Genomic DNA, 21380 nt, shown 5'->3' with positions numbered 1-21380 from the left:
GGAACTTGGTGGGCTGCCATCTATGGGGTCGCACAGAGTCGGACACGACTGAAGCGACTTAGCAGCAGCAGCAGCAGCAGCAGGTGTCATGGCACCCCACTCCAGTACTCTTGCCTGGAAAATCCCATGGACGGAGGAGCCTGGAAGGCTGCAGTCCATGGGGTCGTTGAGGGTTGGACACGACTGAGCGACTTCACTTTCACTTTTTACTTTCATGCATTGGAGAAGGAAATGGCAACCCACTCCAGTGTCCTTGCCTGGAGAATCCCAGGGATGGGGGAGCCTGGTGGGCTGCCGTCTATGGGGTCGGAAAGTCGGACACGACTGAAGTGACTTAGCAGCAGCAGGTGCCATAGAAGAGGGTCTATTGGTTAGATGCTGGAGACAGCCCATTTTCAGAAAGGCAGTTGCATGGGTTTTAGGATCTAAATTAAAGGACTGGGACTAAGGCTGAGGGCAAGAGTGAGCTGAGGCTCCCTGCTCGGGCCCAGGCCCCAGCCTGGGGGCTGGGGGTGTGGTGGTGGGGGGGGGGGCAGGTGGAGGGGGTAGAACCACTTGGATTGGGGCCAGAAAAGGAACTCAACCTGGGTGGCCTCCATATTCTCATATAAGTCCAAGGCTGAGGCTCAGATGGGTTTTCAGGGAGGCATATTAGCAACTTAACTCTCAAAAGAGTCAAAAAAACTAATATGTATATACATGGACAAAGCAAATGAGGCAAAATGTTAATCCGTGAATCTAGTTGAAGAGTATCCTGGAGTTCTTTGCATTCATCTTGCAACTTCTGTAACTTTATTCAACAGTATTTTAAAGTCTAGAAGCCAACTCAGAGACTGGGGATGACTCTGCTTTTCTGAGCTTGGATGAGCAGGGGGGCCACAGGAATAAAATGGAAAAGGTATGGGTTTTAGAGATTCCAAGTTGAGTGATGTGAAACTTGGGAAGTTACCTAACCTCTCCAAGTTTCAGAGTTCCAACATCTATAAATCAGTAGTGAGCTACATCAGGATTTAGACATTATCTCTAAATCCTATACCTACCTTATGCTCAATAAATGGTTGCAAATGAGAAATAGTGTTTATGATGTTTGTTCCAAAACTAACTGTGTTTATTCCATTTCACTTTACCTATCAGGAGTTTACACTGGGTATGAGAGTATGCTGAGCCCCAAATGAAAAATAAACACAACAATCCATTAACTGGCAAATACAGAGAGCAGATTATCAGCTTCCTATATTAAAAGTAAGAGTCTCAACAAGCCACTCTAGATCTTGAAACCACCATCTTTAAAGAGGATTTAAGTTACTTCCCCGGCTGTCCAGTGGTTGAGACTCTCTGCTTCCACTACAGGGCGCACCAGTTCAATCCCTGGTCGGGGAACTAAGATCCCCTGTGCAGTTCAGTTCGGTCGCTCAGTCGTGTCCAACTCTTTGCGACCCCATGAATCACAGCACGCCAGGCCTCCCTGTCCATCACCAACTCCCGGAGTTCACTGAGACTCACATCCATCGAGTCAGTGATGCCATCCAGCCATCTCATCCTCTGTCATCCCCTTCTCCTCCTGCCCCAATCCCTCCCAGCATCAGGGTCTTTTCCAATGAGTCAACTCTTCGCATGAGGCAGCCAAAGTACTGGAGTTTCAGCTTTAGCATCATTCCTTCCAAAGAAATCCCAGGGCTGATCTCTTTCAGAATGGACTGGTTGGATCTCTTTGCAGTCCAAGGGAGTCTCAAGAGTCTTCTCCAACACCACAGTTCAAAAGCATCAATTCTTCGGCGCTCAGCCTTCTTCACAGTCCAACTCTCACATCCATACATGACCACAGGAAAAACCATAGCCTTGACTAGATGGACCTTTGTTGACAAAGTAATGTCTCTGCTTTTGAATATGCTATCTAGGTTGGTCATAACTTTTCTTCCAAGGAGTAAGCGTCTTTTAATTTCATGGCTGCAGTCACCATCTGCAGTGATACTGGAGCCCAAAAAAATAAAGTCTGACACTGTTTCCCCTGTGAAGCATCCCCCCAAAACAAATGAGTCCTCACTCTTAATATGTGTATTTTAAATAAATTATACCCATTGATGCTATTGCCAACCCTTCCACTGATTGTTAGCAAGGCTTACTTAGTTTCTGATTTGAGGCAAAATGCTCCCACTTTGAAGCTATCACCTCTGGGAGGTAACTCGCATATTGTCAACCTTCTACAACAGGAATGAAAAATCCTAGCTTATCTAGGCCAAGACTAATTGACCAAAATGAGGCAAAGGAGTGTGTGTCAATTCTATCAAACAGATCTGAAAGGGGCCGGGGAGAAGGAGGGTGCCCCAATATCAACTTCTGTGAGCAGAGTGAGCAGGTCTTCCTGGAAGCTCTGAGGGGACAGAGGACAACAGTCATTTCCCTGAAACCCCCCCAGGTGCCACCTTTACCACTTGGGCTACTGGCCTGTGTATTATGAATATCTCCATGATCAGAGGATTTCCCCCCTTTCCCACATCCCTGAATGCATAATACTCAAGAACCTCTCTTGGGCGTCCCATAAGCCAGATTCCAAACTAGAAATCATGCGATTCTGCTCCCCTGTGCAAAGGACTCCCCCTTCCAGCAGCAGGAACAGATGATGGTGGCAACTGCTCTTATAAATAAAGCGCCCTAGGTGACACACCACCAAAATTGCATACATTAACCACCCCACATGTCCTAGGAATAAAATGGGACTACTTCTCCCTACCTTTCATTCATTCATCCAAAAACTTTTATTGAATGTTTGCTATAGGCTGGCCCCTTGGGCAGCAGTGAAAAAGTCAGGGTCTCTCTCTCTCTCACGGAATTTATATTTGGCTGCACCAGTCAACCAGTAATTGTCCAGTCACACAATTACAGTGTGCAGAGTGGGGAGACATGCATCGTACAAGGTGCCCTGACCTGACCTACCCTGGGGGATCAGAAAAGAAACACGCCAGCCGGGGTGTGAAGGGCACCAGGAAGCAGGGAGAAACTGGTTCCCCTGGCAGGGGCAGAGGGGCAGGGAGCTCCAAGGAGCAAGGACAGCTTCAAGCAGTGAAGCAAGCACTGAGAACAGAAGATGAGGCAGGTACTGTGTGCAAAGTGGAGATCAAGTGGAGCCACTGGAAGTCTCGGATGGGATCTACATGGACAGACTTTATTCCAAAAACACTGAGAAGTCTCTGAAAGGTTTGAGTCAGAGAGGAACACAATCACACTTATTCCTTTAAAATACAATCCAGAGGGGCCTTTCCATCACTGTTCCCCCACCCCCACTTCCATGAACAACTTTTTTGCAGCCTCTACCAGGGGCATTGTCCCCGAGAACTGCAATTGTCTGCTTTCCTATCTGGGGCAATTGAAACGCCTATCTATCTTTTCAGTGCAACAGAAAGAGAATAGAGAATTGCACACTGTTCTAACATTCAAGAGGCTACATTAGCTTTAATTTTTTTAACTATCTCAGCCCAACACTGTAACAAAGCTCAGTCATTTTTATACTCAGGACTGGTGGTTTTAAAACTTTAGCCTACACCAGATACAGCTGGAGAGCTTGGTAAAAGGGACCACTGGGCCCCATCCCTAGAGTTTCCAAATTTGGTGGGTCTGGGGTGGGAAGGGAGTCTGTACACCCCTGAAAAGCCCCAGGTGATGCTGCTGCTACTGCACGTCTACGACCACACTTGGAGAACCAACCATCCCCTCCCCGACAAGGCAGTCAGTTACTAGGAGAAACCTATGGCATTAGTGCAACAAAAAAAAAATTCTTTTTAACCAGCATTAATCTGGATCTGTATCTTGGAATTCAAAGCGAACCTGCAAAAACAGATTTTCTTGAGTGAGCAAATCTGCCTGGCTTTTACACCTAGAAATCGGCCTCGTGCTGGGTCCCCCTGACAAGCTTTGGCAGCCACTCGGGCACAGATTTCTCGAATCCCCAAGCTTTAGAAGTGGGAAATATTGCAGAATTCACCAGTCACAGCTACAGGACTCCGGAAGAGTGACACAGGGTGGCAAATACAACTTCTGCAGCACACCAGACCTCAATCTGGTGCATGACATGCAAGAGCCCACATCCACAGCCCAGGCTAACCAGTGACAACCTCAGGGCTCCCACCTGCAGTGGGTCACAGACAACAGCCCAACATACAACAACTCTCCTTAGACTGTATGTGCTCCTGCACAAAGTCCTATGAAATGCCAGGCACTGTGAGTAGTCAGATACCACTCACCAATTTTCTAAATTGCTAATCAGATAATTGCTGCAATCATTAATTCTGCAGCCATTCTACATTTGAATACACAAAATAAAAAATAATTAGACCAAAACAATCACATTGGTCTAAGAGCACACTAATGGACAAAATTAGTTTATTCAAATTTGTTGCAACATTTATCAAAACACTTGGCTGGTCAATCTGCTTAATGAGTATTGACTTTTCCCTTAATTTTTCTTGGGTGACATTCACTTAGAGCAATACATTAAGCCTGCTACCCTTTGCAAAGGATTCTTAAAGACCAGCTCCATTTTGAAATGATTTCTTCTCAATCTCTTCATAGAAAACCAGAAGGAAATGTCTGAAAATGATCTTGCTCTATTTTCCAGAATTTTTTTAAAAAAAGTTTCTACTATGCCCTTTGAGTAAGTTTTACTTCTTTCAATGGCTTTAGAATAATGGTTGTCCCTAAATACAGGAGGAAAAGGGGGCCAATTCTAAATTGTCACCTTTTAGCATGTAATTTAAATCAATGGCCAATTGGAGGAAACTCAAGTTGGAGGAAGGAAATTTTGTATTTTTGGAAATCTAAATTAATATTATGTCAAATCCTGGCAGCATTTTTTTCAAATGACTATAATTAGAGATATGCAAATTCTGCACTGGGGGGAAAAAGCTGAAAGAGAAAAATGCACCTAATTAAGTAATGATTTTATCTTTATTAGATGGTATTAAAAGTGCAAATGTGGTTTAATCCTTTTAAAACTATACAATAGAATTGTCTCCTTTAGAACTCAAGGAATATCAACCCAAACAAATAATGGCAAAAGTGGGTGGCTCTTTACACCTTTTCCTCAGAAACAACAGCCCAGAGATGACTTCCTGTTCCTCAGATAATTTCAACCATTACATTTTGTAACACTAAGTTTAGAATATGGCTTAGGTAGCCCATAAAGTGGCCAGTTTTCAGATAGTTAGAAGCACTAACTTTTCTATCACGCATTCTTATATTTTGAAAGAAAATTACTTTTAAATAAGGCAGCTATTATTAGTGATTTAATGTTTTAAGACTTTGCTATTTTGCTAGCAGACCCAAAGATTACCAATTTTATGTTAAAAAGCCCATAGATATTCTGGCAAGATGGTGGTGGGAGCGTAATTCATCGAATCTCCCCAATTCATCCTAACCATAAAAACAGACAAATAGAGTAGAACCAAAAACCCATAGATAGCATCTACAGCAAACCCAGGTGATAAGGTATCCCCGTGAACCCTGTGTGTGAAGGAAGTGGGCACAGACTACCAGGAGCTTGAAGAACGGCCCTCACTGGAAAGCTCCAAGTCCCCATTCTGGAACACCCACAGAAGCTGGCAGAGTACCCTGCAGGTTCCAACTTCCCTAGTGTAGAGGGATTGTGTCCCATGTACCTCTCTAACGTGCTGGAATGCTCTGGGGGTGGGGGAGGTCTAATCCTTATGAACTAACAAAGTCAAAGCTCACACTGAGGAGAAACTAAGGATGAATCCAAGGTGAGTAAATTGGGGTAAAGGAAAGATGCAGTCAGGTAAGAGCTGCAGACAGAGACCAAAAAGTTAAGATCTTAGAAGTAGAAAAGTCAAGTCCATTTTTTTTTTAATTTATTATTATTATTATTTTTAATTTACAATATTGTATTGGTTTTGCCATACATCAAACCAGAATTGAAAGAGACACGTGTACCCCAATGTTCATTGCAGCACTGTTTATAAAAAGTCCATTTTTTTAAACCACTTCGTGAAAACAATGTAAGTGGTTCTTTACAACTGTGAAGCTAGAAGAGCTATAATGGTTCTACAAAGAGTATAGAAAAACTAAAACTCATAGTGAACAACAGAAAAGAATCACAATTGAATTCCAAATGTTTTATTTAAAGAAAGTGTAAGGAACAGAATCACATCCCTAGTATAGACAATAAAATCAAGCCAGAAAGACACATATGCAAACTATAATACTTCAAAAATGAGCTAAAAGAAATAAAGTTATAAAGAATAGACTAAATCCGAATTTTAAAGTCATAAATGAGCTGATTGATTGAATATATATATATATATGTAACTGAATCACTTTGTTGTATACCAGAAATTGACACAACATTGTAAATCAACCATACTTTAATTAAATAAAAAAGAAAGAAAATGAGCTGACTGGAGAAAAGATTTGAAAAATGGAGATAAAAACCTAAGAAAAATGAAAGAAAAAAATCATTTCAGAAATAAAGGGTAAATAAAAAGAACACAAGAGCAAATAAAATGAATAATGCCTCAAAAGAAGTAGAAGGAGGAAAATGTTTTAATTCTATCAAATTATGAAGATATTAAAAGGATTTGAGAGAAAAAGGTCAAAATAAAAGACGGGCAAAGAATATCTAACATGCACACAATGGGAGCTCTAAAAGCCAAGAGGAAAAATAGAACCAAGAGCAAAGGCTGCACTGTAAGCAAATTTAAATTTATAGTCGAGCCCAGGTTCCCTGCATTGTCAGTGGATTCTATACCATCTGAGCTACCAGGGAAATAGCACATTATGTCCTTGGGGGGAAAAAGAAATCAACCCAGAGCATCTAACACTACAGAACTACTAGACTTCAAAGAATAAAGGTAAAAAACAGTCCTTTGGGTATCTAGACAAACATACAAGCTAAATATGAAGGAAAGAAAATCAGATTGCCAGCAGACTTTGACAACACTTTATGGCAAAAGACAATATAGTAAAATATTAAAGATCCTTGAGCAAAAGAAAGATGAGCCAAGGATTTATATCAAACAACCTGACTTTTAAGTATAAAAAGCAAAGGCTACAGACAAGCTCCTGTGAACATAATTCAGGAACTACTTCCCATGAGTGCTTTCTGAGGTACTTTAGAGAATGAGCTACAGAAAACCAAAATGTCAGGAAAGACAAGACATAAGCCATGGTGGCAAGCATTAAATATACATTTACTTGCAGAACTAAGATTAAATGATGATTTAAAAAGGAAATAGCAGAATATGTGACTGCTATATATTGTGATAAAGTAATTTTGGTGTCGTTTCAGAAAAGTTAGGGGACGGAGGAGTATCTGCAAAGCAGAATATGCTTGCTGACTGCCTTATAGATAGTAACTGGGAGTACAAGAGTATCTCTTCAAATCCCAAGCTAGGAGAGAAAAGGGAAAGAACAGACTAGTAACTAATTTAAATGTTGCTCACAGAAGGCAACCAGTAGGAAACTGGGCCCAGAAAGAGTGAACCAAGAGTATTATATAAAGGTATCAGTGTAAAGGCAACCATTAGAACAAAAGCCAAAAACTTTGCAAGTACTCAACAGTATATCCAAAACAGGGAAAGAAAATAAAATTATAGAGGAACACATCATCTATTGACGTTATCTTGTTAAAAAAGAAATCAAACCTGAGTATAATCATACCTCTATATGACAAGTTTACAGGAAATTCAGGGAACAGAACATGTTACACAGCACCACAGGAATGCAGGCAGCAGCATTTGGACTGTGGAAAACTGCACGGGACAAACCCTCAGTTTCTTCAACAAACACTGGGGAATACAGCCTACAAATTAGAAAAGACTTAAAGGCCATATCAACCAACTGACAATGTGGCTCTTGTGCGGATTCTAGCAAAAATTTTTATGTTCACATGTTTTCATATTTATTTTCAATAAGGGAAATGTAAATCCTGGATACTCAATGACATTGTGGAACTTTACTGATTTTTGAAGGCTGGGACACTGGCATCGTTATGTTCGGAGAAGGGAATCTTTCTATTTTAGAACTACATACTGGAAACATTCACAAATGAACTTCTACAATGCTTGAGATATGCTTCAAAATATTGGGAGGAAAAGGTGGGATGGATTCTCTGGCAGTCCAGTGGTTAGGACACAGGCTTTCAGTGCCATGGACCAGGGTTCGATTCCTAGTCAGGGAACTAAAGATCCCACAAGACACACAGTGCAGCCAAAAAAGAAAAACAAAATGGGAGGACGAAGTAAAGAAGAAAGACTGTGCTGATCCAATTGCTGAAGCTGGATGATGGGTATATGAGGGTTCGTTACACTTGTCTCCATGTGTGAGATGGCCCCATAATTATTATATATATATATATATATGCCTGTGTACATGTATGTCAATTCAGTCGTGTCTGACTCTTTGCGGCCCTACGGACTGTAGCTAACCAGGCTCCTCTGTTCCAAGAATTCCGCAGGCAAGAGTTCTGCAGTGGGTTGCTATGCCCTCCGGGGATCTTCCCGAGCCGGGGATAGAACCCACATCTCTTAACATTTCCTATATTGGCAGGTGGGTTCTTTACCACTAGCACCACCTGTGAAGCCCCACTATACACACACACACACACACACACATTTCTGTGTATTTTAAAGGTATATATTTATATAGTCTTTAAAGTTATTGTGAGATCCAATTCCTTCATCTTGAAATAAAATGGCTGCTAATAAGTTTTCAAATAACCCAGGAAATAACTGAGAAGTCACAGGCCCCTCTCTTGTTTTCTTCAACCCTTCCCTAGTCAACCGAGAGCAAACTTAAAAGGTCTATTACATTTAGGCCCTGATGTTCTCACCCAAAACAACAGGTACTAATGAATGACGATGACACTGGATTTTTATTTCATTTCTACTCTCAGCTTAGAAACACTAGTCTTCCATCTAGACTGCTGCTACTGCTGCTGCTAAGTCGCATCAGTCATGTCCGACTCTGTGCGACCCCATAGACGGCAGCCCACCAGGCTCCCCCGTCCCTGGGATTCTCCAGGGAAGAATACTGGAGTGGGTTGCCATTTCCTTCTCCAATGCATGAAAGTGAAAAGTGAAAGTGAAGTCGCTCAGTCGTATCCAACTCTTAGCAACCCCATGGACTGCAGCCTACCAGGCTCATCTGTTCATGGGATTCTCCAGACAAGAGTACTGGAGTGGGGTGCCATCACCTTCTCCGTCCGTCTAGACTAAGTGCTTTAAAGCAACTGATTTCATAATTACTTAAGCACCCGCACTTGTATACCTAAGGCTGTTAGTTTCATCAGAATTGTTAACTGACACTGTCCCAAGTGCCTGAGTACCCACCTTAATGCCGTCCTTAAATAACCACAGCTGTAGTCAGTGGGGATGCCTTCTCTTCCACACACAACTCCTGAGGGTACCACTCGATGTCCCCAGACAGTCTTGAGGACTACCACCACCAAAGGCAGCACGAGTCCTACTCCGCGCCCAAGAGCAGACAGAGGAGGAGCTTTCCTGTCCTGTGTACCCAGAGTATCCATTCTCACTGTGGGGAGTCCTTGATTTGAAACAGGAGGGCTTATCACTTCATGGACCTCTGAAAGTTCATCCTAAGGCTAAAATGCAAAGAAGTCATCCTGTCCTCTCATCCACGCTACTGCAGTTAACAGAGGAGTGGAAACACCATGCCCAGCATGACAAGACAGTGGCTGAATTGTGTTTTAGCTTCACCACGACCTGCGTGCTTTGTCAGACTCAAAGCGCTAAATACAGGTATCATTAAAAACTGAAGATGGTCAATTTCGACAAGAAAAAGATGAAAGAATGTGAAAAGGAGGTACAGAGCCTCCCGTCCTTGGAGACAGACTGGAGAGCATTCAGCCTGCATCCCTGAAGCATCTCTCTCAGCTGTGAAAAACCATTCTGGTCCATTCGGAGGAAAAAATGGTTCCAAACCTACAGACGGATGACGGACTTCTGGCACATTCAAGGCTCCGCAAACTCCTGAGAAGTAAAGACATTCCCTGGCATTGTGGACACTTCTGTCACCCACTCTGGTAGCTCCTTCATCAGTACAGTCTCATATCTGCTAGAGAGGCTGAAGCTACAGAGACTAGAGCCATGACAAGCTGGGCGACTGGTAGGTGCTCAGCCCTTTGAGGGCACCACAGAGGCAGACAGGGCTCAGGAGACAAACATCTCACAAAGCTCCTCCTGAGTTGCCGCAACCCGGTTCCCTCCCCACTCCCATTTCTCTTCATTTTGCCTCCTCTGGCCCCTCCTTCCCTGTGACCAACCCGCTGAGAAATCTTGCCTTTCTTTACTTCCTTCTTTAATTGACCCTAATGCAAAACTGAAATAAATCTAAATAAAGCTGCTTTCTCGCAGAGAGACCCTAGACTTTTTCTTTCTTCTGGGCTCTTTGTAAATCTGGGCTCATGAAAGGAAAAGAATTAGCTAGAACATAAGCCCCAAAAGGACAAGGATCTTTGCTTATTCATGGCTATGCCCTTCCACCACATCAATAATTATTTGTAAACAAATCTACAAATTCCTGGTACATGTAGGGTCCATTGAAAAGATACTGAAGGGACGAAGAGAATGAAGCTGTAAACCTTAAGCACTATAGCTTTATGCCCAGAGGTGCTGTTCCAAGATTCCCACATGGAGAGAGAAGCCACCTGCACCTGCCTGGATCGTACTCACCTGCCTGGAGTGTGCTCACCTGCCTGGACTGTGCTCACCTGCCTGGATCGTGCTCACCTGCCTGGACTGTGCTCACCTGCCTGGAGTGTGCTCACCTGCCTGGAGTGTGCTCACCTGCCAACGGCAGGCTGCTTGGCAGCTGCTCACTACCGTAGCACTTTGGGCATCCTGGCCAGCCTCTCCTTAGAAGGCACTCATTCTGAAACTAAAGTGATCATTTAAAATAATATCCCTTGAAAATGCTGGAATGGAAATTAGGCTACACATTCATATCTCCTTAAAAAATTCATAAACCCTTCTACATATGCTAGTTTATTTTAAAAGACTGGAAAGAAGGGTTCTTTTTCATGAAAGTGAGCTAGAAACTTGCCTACAATTTCCCTGTAGTAAATACACTAACTATACTAAAATAACAAGAAAAACACTTAAACACCCCAATTAACTGTTTTCAAGTGGCGATTCTCATGACGTATTTTTAGAGAAAGGATCCTAGTTTAATTTAACTAATGATGAAATGCCTAAAGCCTGTGCGGTTTTATCAGGCTGTTTCTTGAGATGAAAATCTTCCATCAGCCGTTAAAAAAGAAATCTACATTGTGAAGAACATGATGGAAACACATTTTTAACATTTTACAAACTATAAAACACACTTTAAAAGGAGCCATAGTCTTTCCAAGTAGAATAATTCTCAATTTTTTAAACCATTTAGTCTTGTTTTCTTTAAAACATATCCTAGCGAAGTACAAAAACAGCCAAAGGCCACACAAAACCACTAATATTTCCCCCAAAAGTCAAATCTACATTAGATCCATTTCTATAAATACTTCCCTTCCAATAAAAAAGAGACACCAAACAATTAGCAAACCTGGTAACGCCTCCTTTGTTCAAACCCTGCAAAGCAATTCCTCTGCTAAATCTGCATAGGCCATTATATTTAACTTACTGGCAGCCCTGATTGTTTTCAAGAATTTTAAAACGTCCTTTGAAATTATCTGAGTCACCTGGGGGTAAAACCAATTTTTTTTTAAGAGATACAAAGGAAAAAGTAAGGACTTCTCCTCTTTTCATTTACCCTATTATTTTTTAATCCATTAGGTCAAGTACAAGGCATTCCCTGGAAAATACCATCATTCACATCTTTATCTCAAATAATAGATTTCCACCTCTCACAAACAGCTACTACCTCTTCCCCGAGGATCACTGCTTTGGAAAGGGCAGTAACCAGCACCTCTCATTACCTTTTAATTACCTTCTAATGCAGGGCTAGGGAATCCAGAGCAGATCAGAATTCTTTTCAAGGCTTGAGGGTTTTACTTGCTGCTGGGTTTTTTTGTTTGTTTGTTAAATAAATGAATTTATGCATATTTATGCATAAATTTATGTTACACACTTGAGTTACCATTATAATAAATATTTAAAATTTGTTAATAAGCTAAGACTCAAAGATTATCTCTTGCTACTATCAGATGTCGAGCATACAAAATCTGTGATCTTGGCTGGGGGTGGGGGCAGGTAGGTAAGAAGGTAGGGGAGGGTGATCAGCCCTGGACTTAAAAGCAACTCCAAGTACATATCCGTGGACCTACTCTGGATGCGCACCGTGCATTTTGTGTGTGTTTGTGTGTCTGTGTGTGTGTGTGTGTTCGTTGCTCAGTTGTCTCTGACTCTTTGCGACTCCAGGCTCCTCTGTCCATGGGATTCTCCAGGCAAGAATACTGAAGCGAGTTGCCATTTCCTCCTCCAGGGGATCTTCCCAACCCAGGGACTGAACCCAAGTCTCTTCAGTCTCCTGCATTGGCAGGCAGGTTCTTTACTACTAGCGCCACCTAGGAAGCCCACAATATATGTAATGCCATGCAAAAGTAAGATCTACACTCTTCCTAAAATTACTTCTCTGAGTAAGCACCTACTTGACCAGATGACACTTATAAAAACCTCATCACATATGGCATTATAGGAAATACTGCAATTACTGAAGAAAAACCCAGGTGCTCTAAAACTTATCCTATCTCGTATTCTGTTAGTCTCCACAGAGATTGTTTTCTACTGGAGTCTTTCAGCTAACTGTCACCCTCTGCTTCTATTGTTCACACCCTGACCAATCACCCCACTCTTCAAGGTTTAACTTGGCTTCCAAATCTTCCTTGCAATCAGCCATTCTACCTGAAAAGTGAAACTTATTCCTTCAGCCCAATGCAATACAATATGTGTCTTACTTAGCTTCTGGACCCGAACTGTTATTTAAGTCTTATTATAAATTTTACTACATTAGCCTGGCACTTCTGTTTCCATAGATTCCCGGCTCCTTAAAGGCAGGAAATCACATCTCAGAAATCTTCATGCATGACGTACATGACAGGTGTAATGATGTAATCAAATAGAGACTGCTGAATTGCAGTTCCATTTCTACCACCTTCCCCTGCTGGATGGTTTGGCAACTGCCGCTGAACCATGAACACCAAATGGCCAAAGGGAAGGGGCAGATTCGAAGGGAAGTGAGAATGCTGGGCCAGCCCCACAGCAAAGAGTCCATCCCTGAGTAATCAAGGGGAAAGGGCTCCTTCATCCTTACAGACCTAGTCTGCGTGCAGCATGGCTGACTGTGTCTCAGAATCACCAGTCGGTGGGGCAATCACAGAGCACAGCCATTCTTAGGTCAGGGCTAATTATGGCTGATTATAGATTACTCTAGACCTCGAACTTCCTTGTTTTTATTCTGGCCCTCAGCTTAAGCTATGGCACTGTACAATTCATTCTGTGGTTATTTTCACCATCCCCACCTCCAATACATCAATAACCCAATTTTAGGTGCAAGTTCTTTATTGGCTACCTTGAATATAACCAAAAATTGTGAAGATCCTGTTAGTCTACTCAGAATTGATGAGAAACACTCCACTCCACAGCCACAGCAGTGAAGAGAGAAAAGGGGCTAGTTATTTTATTTACCAAAGATTTCAAGTAGGCCCCTAAAAAGTCATCATGCCAACTGAGGGACGCAGGACCTAACTATTTAAAGACAAAAATTACTTACTTGGCTTTTGTCATACCTGCAGCCAAGACCCTATAACTAGTTCTGGTAACACAATAAAGTCTTTCCAACATTTCCAATCAAAGGATTTTCCACACACACACACAAACACACACACACAAAAAACCTGACTTCCCTTCTGGGGCAATTTAAACTAGTCTTGTTTAGTCCCATTCTTCACTCATATTCTGCAAATATTTGAAGACTGTCATTCACTAAACCTCCCTTTACCTTATCTTCTTCAGGCTTAATAAATCCAATTTCTTTAAGTTGCTTTCAAAGGGCCTATTTCCCAAAGCTTTAATCAACTCTATATCCTCTTCTATACCTAAAACATCCATTTTATTCTCTGAGAAAACCAATAAACATACTTTTTAAATGGTCTAATGCAGAGAATAAATGCAGAATTATCATCCTGTCATTTCTTTTCAGGAAAATTTGCTTTTCATTACATGACTGGTACAGAACACACAATTCTTTCTAATCCCCAAATCCTACTGTAACATTACAGAGCCATGTTCTGTTGACCTTTGGAGCTTAAGTTTTGTTTTTCACTTGGACCTGACCCTAAGAAGAATTTCATTTGTATCTATCGTAGTTTCTGTGAAATTGGGTTTCAAGAAAATGCAGTCTGTAAGTAACCAAAGAACAAACATAGCATCCCGTGCCCTCTTTCAAAAGGGCTCATCCTCTTAGCTTTATTTCTGTTAATTCCATAGCACCTCCAGTTCTGTTACCACACCCACAGAAACTCCTGTTCCCCCTCCTCACTATCTCACCAGTGACTGGCAAATCCAAGACGCCTGTAAATTGGCCAAGGGAATGAACCAAGTCTGCCCCCTTTATCTTCCTCTTATTTCTAAAGTTTTTCTTTCTCTCCAGAGCATGGACCCCAACACCCAAGCGCTCAGTTCTTCATCCAAAGACCATCTAATCATCTAACGAGTGTGACTGATGGACCCCTGCCCAGCTCCCCACTAACATATAACTGCTCAAAGGCTTAACTCCATTCTAACAGAGGCTCAGAAACTCTCCCTTAGATATCTGTACACCCATGTTCATAACAGCATTCTTCACAATAGCCAAAAGAGGGAAGCCAAGTGTTCATTGATGGATGAATGGATAAACAAACTGTGGTAGACACGTCCATGTACATGCACTGCCTTCCTTAAAAAGGAAGGAAATTCCGACATGCACTACCACGTGGTGGTCTGGTCACCAAGTCGTGTCTGACTCTGCAACCCCATGGACTGTGGCCCACCAGGCTCCTCTGTCCATGGAATTCTCCAGGCAAGAATACTGGAGTGGGTTGCCATTTCCTTCTGCAGGGGATCTTCCCAAGCCAGGAATCGAACTAGACAAATTCTTTACTGACTGAGCTATGAGGGAAGCCCTGAACCTTGAAGACAGTATGCTAAATGAAATAAGCCAGCCACAAAGACAAGTACTGAATGATTTCTCTTATGTGAGGTCCACAGAGCGTCACAATCATACAGACAGAAAGTAGAATGATGGTTGCCAGGGGCTGACGGACTGTTTCATGGGTTGAGAGTGCTAGGTTTTTGCAAGATGGAAGTGTTCTATCTTAAATAACAATGTGAAGGTAATACCACTGAGCTGTACACCAAAAAATGTTTACGATGGTAAACTTTACGTGTATTTTACTAAAACTTACACACACACACACACACACACACACACACACTCCTTAGTTTCAGCTGCCCACAGCAAGGGGGTGCCCAAGTTTTCGGAGCTGGCTGGGGAGTGTGCATCAGGACAAAATGGTGGAGCAAACAGCCCTGGACTAGTGAGCAAAGCTGGGAGGGCCACTACTGGGTCAAGTCTACCGTAGCCTTGACTACAAAAGTATTTTGCAGAATCTGGACCAAACCCCAAACTAAAACGACCCTCCCCCACCAATGATCCTTGAGGCTAACCAAAGTCCACCTTTCCAGCCTCTTCCCTCCAATTCCTTCCCCCTAGTCCTAACACGAATTGAATCTTCAAATAAGATCTTAATCTCTTGCTCCCTCTTTCAGGAGTTTTTTTTCCAATACAAGCCTCAACTACAGACACTCTGCCCTCCTTTAAAGTGTAGAACTTAATGTCAAATATTATCTCCCATATGGACACTTTTACTGATCCCTGATCTCTATCACATGCCCACCAAGATGTAAACTCCTCTCCTTTGAAATATTGCATGGGTACTCTGCACTTATGACACTGAATTCTACTTTGAATTGATGGTTCTGCTCTCAATTTATTCCTCCACAGCCCAGGAGTCACACGTACAGTACCTGCAAGGACCAAAGCATAGGGAGTGATCATCCTTTTGCTAAACTGAATCTGAAACGTTGACTGAGCAAAGCTCTATACAAGTGCTGGAGAACAGGCGAGAGTTTAAACTAGTATTGACTGAGCACTGCTGTGCGTCCAGTAGTGGGGGCAACGGACAAGCCCAGCTTGGTCCTTCAACGGCTACAGAAGAACCTCTTACAGTCACGGAGCAGCCTCTCCCTCTCAAGGCTTTCAATGCCACTTTGCAAGGCATAGGGTTCAGGGACCCTCTGTGAGCTACACTTACTTATTCACATTGAGAAAATGGCCATCTACAGAACTTTCCCCTCCTAAACTTTTATCCAGAAAGCTGTACCCCCTTTTGTAGAAAGCAGCTATGAATAAGGTTAAACAGAACCAGGGAGAGAACTATGCACAAAGCTAACTGAATCTTTAAAAAAAAAACCCAAAAAAAACAGACATTAAATGGATAAGCTTGAGGACTTCCCTGGTGGTCCAGTGGTGAAGACTCCACGCTTTCACTGCAGCGGGTGCAGGTTCCATCTCTGGTCAGGGAACTAAGATCCCACATACCTCTCCATGAGGTCAAAAACTATATATAAAAGTAAAAAAATAACAGTAAATGGATAAACTTCATCTTGATCTGGGCTTCCCTGGTGGCTCAGATGGTAAAGAATTTGCCTGCAATGCAGGAAACTCGGGTTTGATCCCTGGGTCCGGAAGATTCCTTGGAGAAAGGAATGGCAACCCACTCCAGTATTCCTGCCCCATTCCAGTATTTCTGGAGAATTCCATGGACAGAGGAGCCTGGTGGGCTACAGACCATGGGGTCGCAAAGAGTTGGACCTGACTTGATTAATAACTCGTCTTGATTAATACTAAGACAAACCCCTCTATATAACCTGGTTTTAAACCATTTCTAAATTTCTTTCCTAAAAGACAAAGCTGAAAAAGAAACATTAAAATCAGCCTGATGGTGGAGTTCCCATGCTTTCCCTGTAAGGGACGCTATGCAAATGTGTTTTGTGCATAATCTAATTTTCTCCTTTTAGTAGCCCTATGCCATCATTCCCATTTTCCGGGTGAAGAAATGAAGCTTGAGCGAGGTGAAGGGTCTCATCCCAAGCCACAGAGCTGGCAAGAGGTAGAACTGAATAAAAATCCGGCTTGTCAATTTCAGAGCCCAAGCTCTTAACTCCACATACGCTGAATAGCAATTTCGCATAAACTTGAAAGTTCGCAAAAGCCTTAAAAACATAGCTGTCAGAAAAGTATGCAGCCAAAGATATCTAGCAAAATTATTTCATAACTAAAAGGTAAGCACTAAGACTAAAGCATAAGATGAATGGAAAAAATTAGGAAGGATAAATATTTTCACTGGAGAAATCTGGGGTTTTTTTCCTCCTGAGGAAAAAATAGTCCAAGATCTGTTCAATCTCTAAGACTAGTGATTCCCAACTGTTATGTCAAAAGCTATATAAAATTCAAGACAAAAATTAAAGTTTATTTCATTTTAAAAGTTGTCAAAATCTGTTGGATCTGCATGCAAGGATTATAAAGAGAAATAGTCAAATTCTACACACTTATGAAGTTTCTTCATTTGTTAGGTGGCTATCCCATCCCAGATCCTGCGCCAAGTATTTTTACAAGAATCTGTTTCTAATCTTTAAAGTAATCGTATTAGAGAAGGCATTAATCCCATTTAAGGGATATCAATAATTTCTAATTTATAGATAATACTTATATTTTAAACTTGACATGTATTGAGTTTGTACCATGAGTGTGCCAGGCAGCACCATGCTAAAAACTTTATATGTAGCCACATACGTACTGACACAGAGAGGTTAAGTAATTTTCCCAACGTCACACAGCTAAAACTAAGATGAAAGAGGGAAGCTCCGCAAGAGGAAGCAATTTGTTCCAAGGTCACAAAGCTGTCAGTCATGGAGTCAGCAGACTAAAACAAGGCTGTCTTCATTCCTTAGGCCTGTGCTCCTTCCACCAGGTACCTGCAATATCCCACCTGTGCTCACTAGAGCCCAAGGCTAAATGCCCAAAAGCCTGACTGGCAGTAGAGAGGGATTGTCTAGAGCAACAGGAAGAGCTGAGGTCCCATGTAAAGAGGCATTTTTAAATCTTCAAGAGAATTGAGAAATCTAGATTTTGATACAAATTCTCCATATTTTAAATACTTCCCCAATGTTTTCTAAAAAAAAGCATTATGTGAGCCAAATAAAACACATCTAAGTAAGGGCTATCAGTTTACAATTAAGTGTCTGAAGTCAAAAGATGGGCTGTCTCAGGTCCAAAATGTCAGAAACCAGAGTTGCTAAGCCAGGCTTATTCACAAGTCCTCTCTACTTTCAACAATGATTTACACTGAATTCACTCTATATTCAAACTTTTACCTCTTCACTCTGGATTTGCAGCCATGAAAATATCTATTCAAGTTACAGAGACCACATGTGAAATTTTGCATGCCCAAGGTTTCTTCAAATGTCTTTCAGTGTCTGCTTTTAAAAAGACACTGAACACAAACACAGCAACATTTAGCACTTCCCCAGCCTGTCGGCTGTTAAACTAAATTCATTCTGGAAAACACCGCTGCAGCCTTGACCACTGCCTTGAGGGGTTCCCGCACTGCAGTCCAGCTTCAAGAATTCCGCTCAGGACACCACGGCTCATTTCCTGGTATCCTTTAATCAGCTGGGGAGATGAGGAAATGAGTCAAAATCCTAAGGGCAACTTTTAGCGGCCGTCATCAACAGCAGCAAAATCCATCACCACAACAACATCTGTACATAAACGTGCTCCAAGGGAAGCCCACAGAATAACTTGGCACACCATTTGGGGGAGAGAAAGGTTTTGAGTAGTGAACTGCATTATAACTCATGGTGCTCATCTAGGGTAAACGGCCAACTGTGTTATCCATCACTGGGGGTTTTCTCTCTCACAAGTTCACCACAAGTATACAATGCAAAGACCATTTATAGTGGGGATGGAAAAAAATTTCAACTAACCTGCATCATCATTTTAGAAACAGCGCATCTTCATTTTGGAAGGATTCTAACTGGAACAGGACAGTTCACACCTAAAGCCCTCATGCTGTGCTAAGCCCCTTCAGCCATATCCAACTCTTCTCGACCCCATGGACTGTAGCCCGCCAGGCTACTCTGTTCATGGGACTCTCCAGGCAAGAATACTGGAGTGGGTGCCCTCATACCCAGCGTCAAAAGGGGAGCTATCATACACACATATCATACATAGCCCTGGGGAGCTATCACTGAATGACCCCCCCCCCTTCAATGAAACTTGCCTCAAATTGAGAACTCTAATTCAGACACCCTGTGACAGGCAATTCAAGGTCTTTTTTCACCAACATTGGGAAGGTAATAATCTTGACGAGCCTATATTCCCAGAACAATGCCTAGCATATGATATATAATAGTTTCAAATAAATCTCACTTTTTATAACTGACTGAGAAATCATGTGAATGGATATACACCTGGGCAGATGGGGCCAATCTCAGGCTTCACCACTGATTATTGTGGGAACTGGCTTATTCTCAGCCAGTCTCTCCAGATTTGGTAGGAATGGTAACAGGACTACCTCCAAGGCTTTAGAGGACTGGAAATTTCAGGCAATGGAACCCAACACAGGATCTGGCACTAACGTGAAATTTAAGGCACACTAGAAAAACATGTTGCAATAACACAGCATGAGTGATTTATAAAGTCTTGAGGAAAAAAATGTGTGGATGGGCGGGAGAGACCAGAAAGGGTATAAATGAAGTATCTGGGTTTCCTGTATAAAAGTGTCATGTTATTTCCAGCAGGATAATAATCCAGAATGTTCTGTGTCCAGCTGCTGAGGATGACTCTAGCCTCACACCTGCAGGAATGAGGGCAGGGTATGATTCACTATTCCTTGCAGGTTCATCCTGCTGGGTACAGGAGTTGTAAACACTGCAGTGGAGGGGGGTGGGGGGCGGAAATAGAGGATCCTGCAGAGTGGGCACCTCCTAGCCCTCAAAGAGAAACTACAGGCGAGCATGTGAGAGAACACACACCTCGCTGCTTTAACCAGAGGCAGACGAGTAGGGTACCACCAAGGAGTCTCTGTGACCAGGAGAGGCAGTGGAATTTCAAGGAGGCAGGAAGGATTCAGGGAAAGAGTCTATGCTCACGACACTGAAAGAGGAGAATTTGGGACCCAAAGGATCCTTCATGGTGCAGAGCCCTCACTACCCCGTGGAGGACCCTGTGCTCCCCTGAATTTAAGGGACTGGCACAATGGCATGCAGCCAATAAAAGCTGAGAAAAGGCAGAAAGGCAGCACAAGCCTTTGTCACTATACCACACTGCCCCCCGCGAGCCAGACCTTAAAATCCCCTCTGCCAAAAAAATTCTCTAGGATGGAGCAGGCTTATTCTGAGGAAGAAGGAAGCTATTCATTTAATTTTCTAAAAAATGGGAAACAGTCTGTGTGGTGGTTCTCGTGCCCCCATCAGGTCCAATGCACATGTCTTAAAGGAAATTAAAAAATCAAGGCACCAAGATTTAAGGGACCAAACATCTCATTTGAAGCTTAGGCAGTCAAATAAGCCACCGGAACCCGGCCACTCGTCATGATCCTTCCTACCTCTCTTCCCCCACAGGAAAGCCCTCACAATGCCTTAAGATTTTATGGGAAAACTGACCAGCAGTCAGAAAACTGACGAGACAGTTCCACAATACTTCATAGCGATGCTTCCTCTGGAGCCCTTGAATTCCAGTTCAGACTCACTTTCTATCCTAACATCAAGTTAGCCTTAAGGGTTTAAAAAAACAAAACAAACAACAACAACAAAAAAAACGACGTGGAAATAGCAGAGCTTCAGGGGGTTAGCTGGGCGACTTGCACTCGCTTGCGCTCCAGAGATACCCAGAAAAAGAGACAGGGGGCAGGAATGTGATTGAGGGTTTCCAGGAGTCTACAAATCCTCCTCCTCCACCTGAAGACCCAAGTTCCCGCGCAGATATAACCGATTTTCACAACAGCTTTAAGATTTAAGTAAGATTTGCTTAAAGTTCCACTCGATCTCCCACCCCCCACCTCGGGCAGCCGTTAAGTAAATCACGCGAGAGGCTGTGTTGCGATTCTCAATATTCCCAAAGAAAACAGGGACCTGCGATTAGAGGTCGCAGACACCGAAGGTGCTGGCAGAGCCCCGTCAACCTGGCCGGGCACTCTGGCCTGGCGTGGGCGGCGGCTAGGGTCGGGGACCGCAATGTCTAGGCGCGCCATCCCTGTCTCCCCCGGGAGCAGGCAGCAAACGCAGCCACCAGCCGCTCCGAGGCGCGTTGCAGGAAAG

At 42.8% G+C, this 21380-nt stretch overlaps 1 protein-coding gene and 1 long non-coding RNA gene across 3 annotated transcripts in view; both read right to left on the bottom strand.

Moving 5' to 3' along the window:
- Positions 1-21380, bottom strand: part of KIT (KIT proto-oncogene, receptor tyrosine kinase) — an 86048-nt gene that overhangs the window by 63657 nt on the left and 1011 nt on the right. The window lies entirely within an intron of this gene.
- LOC129657872 (uncharacterized) lies at positions 17554-21315 on the bottom strand. Its single transcript, XR_008717141.1, has 3 exons — positions 20727-21315; positions 19047-19092; positions 17554-18732 (listed from the first exon to the last, which is right to left on the bottom strand). It is a non-coding gene; the product is annotated as an uncharacterized LOC129657872 (long non-coding RNA).

The sequence above is a fragment of the Bubalus kerabau genome, chromosome 7, assembly GCF_029407905.1.
Source record: "Bubalus kerabau isolate K-KA32 ecotype Philippines breed swamp buffalo chromosome 7, PCC_UOA_SB_1v2, whole genome shotgun sequence".
In the NCBI taxonomy this organism is placed as follows: Eukaryota; Metazoa; Chordata; class Mammalia; order Artiodactyla; family Bovidae; genus Bubalus; species Bubalus kerabau.
This window is presented reverse-complemented; position numbering and strand designations above follow the sequence as displayed.